At 30.4% G+C, this 6,983-nt stretch overlaps 1 pseudogene; it reads left to right on the forward strand.

Moving 5' to 3' along the window:
- Nucleotides 1-459: 459 nt before the first annotated feature.
- LOC106455007 lies at nt 460-3,429 on the forward strand (annotated as a pseudogene).
- The last annotated feature ends 3,554 nt before the right edge of the window (nt 3,430-6,983 follow it).

Here is a 6,983-nt window from a genome sequence, read left to right on the forward strand (position 1 = left end):
TAATAATGTTCCTATTTTAATATATAAGGGATTTCATATGATCAACTACTTTCAACAAATTTAAACCGATAGTAATTCTACAAATTCAATCAATTAAAATTAAGAATTTAGAATTACTAATAATAAAAATAAATAAATTATGAAAATTTACAAAAAATCTATTAAAAACTGAAAGAATATTATTTAATTTGTAGTGCAACTGGCAATAAAAGAGAAATTCATAAATTCTACAAGTTCTAACTTATAACACATTGCTTAATTTGTCCAGATACAATATAGAATAATTTACCAGTTATAGGCTAATTCTTGAAATTAGTTCAACCAAATAAACCATCTAGAAACGAAAACAACAAAGATATTACATATATATAACTTAAACAAGATAATTGAATGGTTACCCATTTATCTCTCTCCCACCTAATAACAATCTTAAGATGTTACAAATCAAAAAACGAAAATAGAAAGAAAAAGGGAGAAAAGAATCACATCTTTGCCAATTTACACACTCGTGCTTTGTCTATTCTTGGTAGGTTTTGTTCTTCCCTCTTTCCGTTCTTACAATTTCTTGTCTCTCACGGAACACACAAAAACAACAAAAAGAAAGATTTCGCAGAGATCAAATCGATTCCATCACGTGTGTAACCGCAATGCGCAATTGGGAGAACCTGGTTATGCTTGCGTGTAACACGGCTTCAAAGAAAAATATACCTTCTTGCATTGTCTTCATCATCATCTTCATCACCTTGTTATGTCCGGCCGTAATGTCTCAAGTGGTTGTGCCAGGTTCAGACGCAGATTGTCTCTTGAGATTCAAATATACATTAGCAAATGGTTCGGTGTTTTTTAGTTGGGATCCATCAACATCACCATGTCAAGGAAATGACGCAAATTGGTTCGGTGTTCTTTGTAGCAATTACGTTTGGGGGTTACAACTCGAGGGACTTGAATTAACCGGGAAACTAGACCTCGACCCATTGGTTCCTATGAAGAATCTACGAACCATAAGCTTCATGAACAATGAATTCGATGGACCAATGCCTCAAGTTAAGAGGCTCACTGCGTTGAGATCTTTGTATTTGTCTAATAACCGGTTTTCGGGGGAGATACCCGCGCTTGCGTTTCAAGATATGCCTCATTTGAAGAAGATTTTGCTGGCTAATAATGCCTTCCGAGGAACAATTCCTTCTTCTTTAGCTTCTTTGCCAAGGCTTGTAGAGGTGAGGCTAAATGGTAATCAGTTTCAAGGGCAGATACCACATTTCAAACAAAGGATCTTAAGTTAGCTAGCTTTGAGAACAATGACCTCGCTGGACCGATACCTGAAAGCCTCCAAAACATGGACCCAGGCTCTTTTGCAGGTACATTTTCATTAGTCTGTATAGATGGTGCTGGCCCATGGATTAAGCCACATAAACGACTGATTAAAACACACACACACACATATATATATATATATATATATGATTTTGAAAATTTTCACTATATATTTTCATTGTTTATATATTTTTGTTGTTCTTAGCTAGGGCTGTAAAAATATTTGCCAATGTACTATAGATAAAATGAGTTTGGATTATTTATTCATTTCTGATAAGAAAAAAATTGCTTAACATGAATGTTTTTATGTTTTGTATATTGTAGGTAACAAAGATTTGTGTGGTCCTCCCTTAAGTCCATGTTCTATTTCCCCTCCAGTAATTCCTGTTGATCCAAGAACTCATCCTAGTCCTCCTCTTAGTTCTCCACAGGGGAACAAGACCGGTTCATTTAACACTATAGCGATCATTATGATTGTTCTTGGCATACTACTAGTGATCATCGCACTTGTATTCTGTTTCATTCAGTCAAGAAGAAGAAGAAATTTCTTGTCAGCTTATTCTTCCTCTGGTAAGGAAAGTGTAGAGAGCTACACTTATCATGAACCAGTGGTTAGGACCAATAAACCCGCAGAATCTCTTGTGAATCACGCAAGGAGAAGATCAACGCCTGATCCAGGAGGCAGGCTTCTATTTGTGCGGGACAATGTTCAAAGATTTGGTCTTCAAGATCTTCTTAAAGCTTCAGCTGAAGTTCTTGGTAGTGGAACGTTTGGTGCTTCATACAAAGCAGCAATATCTAGCGGACAAACATTGGTCGTGAAGAGGTATAAACATATGAACAATGTCGGAAGAAATGAGTTTCATGAGCATATGAGAAGGCTAGGGAGGTTAAACCATCCGAATCTATTGCCTCTCGTCGCTTACTATTACCGGAAAGAAGAGAAGCTTTTAGTCACTCAGTTTATGTCTAATAATAGCTTGGCAAGCCATCTTCATAGTATGTTTTAACATTTCATTACTCATTTCACAAACTTCCATCTCAATACCAAATCATACTAACAATTTGGATTCTATGTTCTTTGTTTTTGCAGCTAATCATTCAGCGGATCAACCTGGTTTGGATTGGATCACACGTCTAAAGATCATAAAAGGAGTAGCAAAGGGTTTATATTACTTGTTCAACGAGTTACCAACATTAACTATCCCTCACGGTCATATAAAGTCTTCAAACGTGGTTTTAGATGAATCACTCGAGCCGTTGCTAACAGATTACGCTCTAAGACCAGTGATGGGCTCAGAGCACGCGCACAACTTCATGACTGCATACAAAACACCAGAGTATGGGCCGGCAAAAGGACAAGTCTTGACAAAGAAGACAGATGTTTGGTGTCTCGGTGTGTTGATATTAGAGGTTTTGACAGGGAGATTCCCTGAGAATTACTTGTCGCAAGGTTATGATCCAAACATGAGTCTTGTGACTTGGGTTAGTGACATGGTTAAGGAGAAGAAAACAGGTGACGTGTTTGACAAGGAAATGGAAGGGAAGAAGAATTCTAAAGGGGAAATGATTAATTTGTTGAAAATAGGGTTGAGATGTTGTGAAGAGAAAGAAGAGAGGAGGATGGAGATGAGAGAAGCTGTGGAGATGATTGAGATGTTGAGAGAAGGAGAATCTGATGATGAGTTTGGTTCCATTGATCAACGAGTGAGTAATGATTTATATTCTTCAATGTTGTGGGACGATGATGACTCCTTGAATCGATGAGTTATTCGGATTTTCAGTCATTTCTTTCTAGGAATCATTTGAACATGTATAAAAGTGCCGTGGTGGCTTTACCGGAGAGAAGAAAGAAGAGCATGTGATGGATTGTTCTTCTTTCTATTGTTAGTGCAGATCATTAAGAAAAATGTATGAGCAGTTTATGGACCAACAAATATGTATATAGTTTGTATCTGTATATCTCCATCGTTGTCAGCTTTAGTTCTTCACCATAACCTGGACTTTTATAGCATTATCATCTGCTTTAGTGCTTGTTCTTTTGTCCTAGCAATTAGCATTTGTGGAGTGATCTTTCTTTCTCTCAAAAGGTAGATTTTTACAACTGTCTTTGAGAAATATGAGATGTGTATTAGAAACTTTTAAAATATATATGCAAAAATGGTTTTGAATTTGAAATTAGGATGTTAATAATCAAAAGAAAAGTGCTGATAAATAGTAAATCTCGAGTTAACAACAGATATTATCTCCTCTTTGAATACATGTATATATCAAGCAGAACGGTTAGTACAAAAGATAATTATACTATTAACAGTACTCCTTGCACCATGCTGAGTTCTCTTGTAATATTTTTTCTCTGTTATATGCATAATTTACATTTTCTAGAGTTTAAATCCCAGATTTCATGGTGTATAATCATTAATGAACCATTAGACAAATCGCTCGACTAAGGGAATTCCGTTGCATAGAGTTTTTATACAGGGGTTTTATACCAAATAAAACTAATAATGTACTAAAACTTATTTATTTAAATAAATTAAATGCATTTTTTAGGCGGACATGTATATGAAAGGGTTCTAAAAAAATATTTAAAAATATCTAATATGAGATTTTTTTTTGTCTCTTTCATGTCTTTTCTTGTTTTTTTTTTCTGTTTTTTCTTTTATTTAATTGCTGAAATATTTAATGAATATTGTCTATGTAACTACTCCTAGAGTAACCTCAATATTTTAGAACCCTACCACAGTTTCTGACAGCTTTAATATTATTATTTTAACTAAATTTTATTTATGCAATTAGAATTTATTTACAAATCTCAACTACTAATAACTTGACACTTAAAGCAACTTCATTGCTGATGATGAAAATTTGAAGTTCTTGACAATAGATATTCAATATTTTAGTGTGTTGTAGTTGTGGTTGGGTTATTAAATTTAATTGCTTTAGAATCTTAGATAGATATAGACTAGTGAAAGTGAAAATGTGTTATCAAAGTTTCTAAATAGACTCTTAAAGTATCAGTTCAGACAACCTCAGTCATCTCTCTTTTCTACTTTTCTATATTTTTATTATTTTTATTTGATTAGATACTTCTTTAGAACTTGTCAATGGACAAGATTTTAGAATACTGATATCTAAAAAGTTTATCGAATGTAAACATATTTCTCTCTCTCACTTCAACTTTTATTTATTTTTTTATTTATTTTGTAGATACTGTCAGGATGAATGTGCTCTTAAATAGTTACAATAATGGAAGGTTTGAGACAATCCACACTAAAATGCGCTAACTCACAAGAAACAAACAGTTTCCATGTATACAATTATTAATTTTAATATATGTTATTTTCTTACAAAATTGATAAATCCTCTAAACTATTTGTGAAGTGATGTTTTAATTTTTTTTCTTACGTTTCATCTTTACATTTAGGTTTACCAAAAAATATAAATATTTTCTAATAAGTGACTAACATAAAGTTAATTATGATATTGATAATTTGATTTATTTTAACATATTTTTGATAATAGTTTTGAGTTATGGTAATCACTCAAATATTCACAGCAGATTAAACAAATATAACATTATTAAAAATAAATTAATAATATAACTAAAAATATAGTAATATATTCATGTAAATTCAGAATAAAAATGATATAAATTTGTGTAAATAAATTAAACAAATTAATATAAATGTGACTCAACCAATAAAAATGAAGATACAATTAAAACAAGTCACAATTAATTGTAAAAGTGTGTTAAGACTATAAATTAAAATAACAGCAAGTCAAATTTTTGTGGATATTTAAAAGCTTAAAACTATAACTAAATATGTTAGTCAAGGTAAGAATGATTATAAAGTATTCATATTTTTAATTCATGCCTAACAGCAATGAAGTAAATGAGTTGAACGAATGAGAGTTGGATCACTAGGTTAACTAATAAATTAATTTTTATAAGTTATTATGTCTTATATTAAAGCAAACTAAATATCATTTTTAGAATATATACATTTATATATTTCTAAAATAAATATAGTTACCAAAATCTATTTTTTAGAAAAGGAAACAAATATATTTTAAAAACAATTTAACTAGAATTAAATAAAATCAAAAGTAAAATAGTTAAATCAAATTAAAAAAAATTAAAAAATTATGATTTTTTATTTGTAAACTGATAGAGTAAAATAAAAAGTTATTAATGCATCAACTAAATATTCATTTTGAAATTAAAATACTAGTTTAAAACTATAATATTTATGTATGGCATGTGATACCTCGTTGTAAACTATAATATTTATGCATGGCGTGTAATACCTCGTTGTAAAAATATAGCGTGTTTACCGCAAGGAACATATAGTTTGTATACTATATTTAAATCGTACCAGGAACTAAGTTCCTATTAACGAAAATCGAGCTATGTTCTAGACCTCATTAGAAAAAAATAGTTGTTGGTATTTTCCTCCTTAGAGATTAGTTGAATTTCGATCTAAATACTCTTAGATTATAAAAAAAATATAGTTTGTAGTGTTGTTTCTCTAAACCATATATACAATGGTTTGAACACCCATTTCATTTTCAACACATTGTTTTCCTATTTTTAACATTCCACATCATCTTATTTCTCTCTTCAACCTAATTTATTCCACTTCATTTTTAACCTATACAATAGTTTGTTTAAAAAAAAATCAACACTCTATCCCACCATTTTTAATTCATACTTATATTTTTCATATTATAATAAATACATATTAATAATATTTTTAACTGTAATTAACTTAAAAACAAAAAACAAACATAACTAGTTTGGTTTTGAAATTAGTAATTGTTGGAATTTTGGTAGTTAAACGGAAATTAGAAGAATTTTTGGATGTTATTGGGATCCATTTAACAAAAATATTTTTTGGTTTGCAAAAGAAAAAGGTTTAAATCACTAAAATAGTTGATTATAATGAAAATGACGTTTTATGTATCCAAATGAAGTGAGAGTAGTCTATATTTATAAATCATAAAAATCATGAACTTTTTTAATTTAATTAAAAGTTTTATTATATAATAAATGAGCTCAAATGATTAGATGAGTTAAAAAATGCACAACCGATCAATTTACGCCACGTGGCTAAGTTGGACAACTAAAAAATATTCAACGTTGAAACTTTACAACATCTTTGCAGCCACCTAGATATGTAATAAAACTTCAACAACCCCATTGTTGATTATTTAAGAGTTGAATTTGGTTTCAACACCACCATGTTGGGTGAACACTATCCACAATATGTAAAATTATTCAACACCCTTGCTTGCTCTTTTTAACATTCTACATCATATTATCCCTCTTCCTCCTAATTACTTAACACCAAATTCATTTTTAACCTTTACAATAATTTTTTAAATAAAATTCAACATCCTATTCCACCATTTTTATTTTATATTTTACGTTTGCATACTTGTATATCTGGATACTAGTTTTATAAAAATATCTAACTTTTTTTTTAAACACTAGAAATTTATAGAAATATAATCTTGAAGTGTTACACAAGGAACAAATTAAAACATAGACATAGAGTGGATTTTGACTTAAACGAAAAGATTAGTAAGCCAAGAAGGATGTCCTCTAGCAATGTAAGATTGAAAGAGATCTTCTTTAATCACACTTTCCGCAATAAGCATGGCTC

The sequence above is a fragment of the Brassica napus genome, chromosome A5, assembly GCF_020379485.1.
Source record: "Brassica napus cultivar Da-Ae chromosome A5, Da-Ae, whole genome shotgun sequence".
NCBI lineage: Eukaryota > Viridiplantae > Streptophyta > Magnoliopsida > Brassicales > Brassicaceae > Brassica > Brassica napus.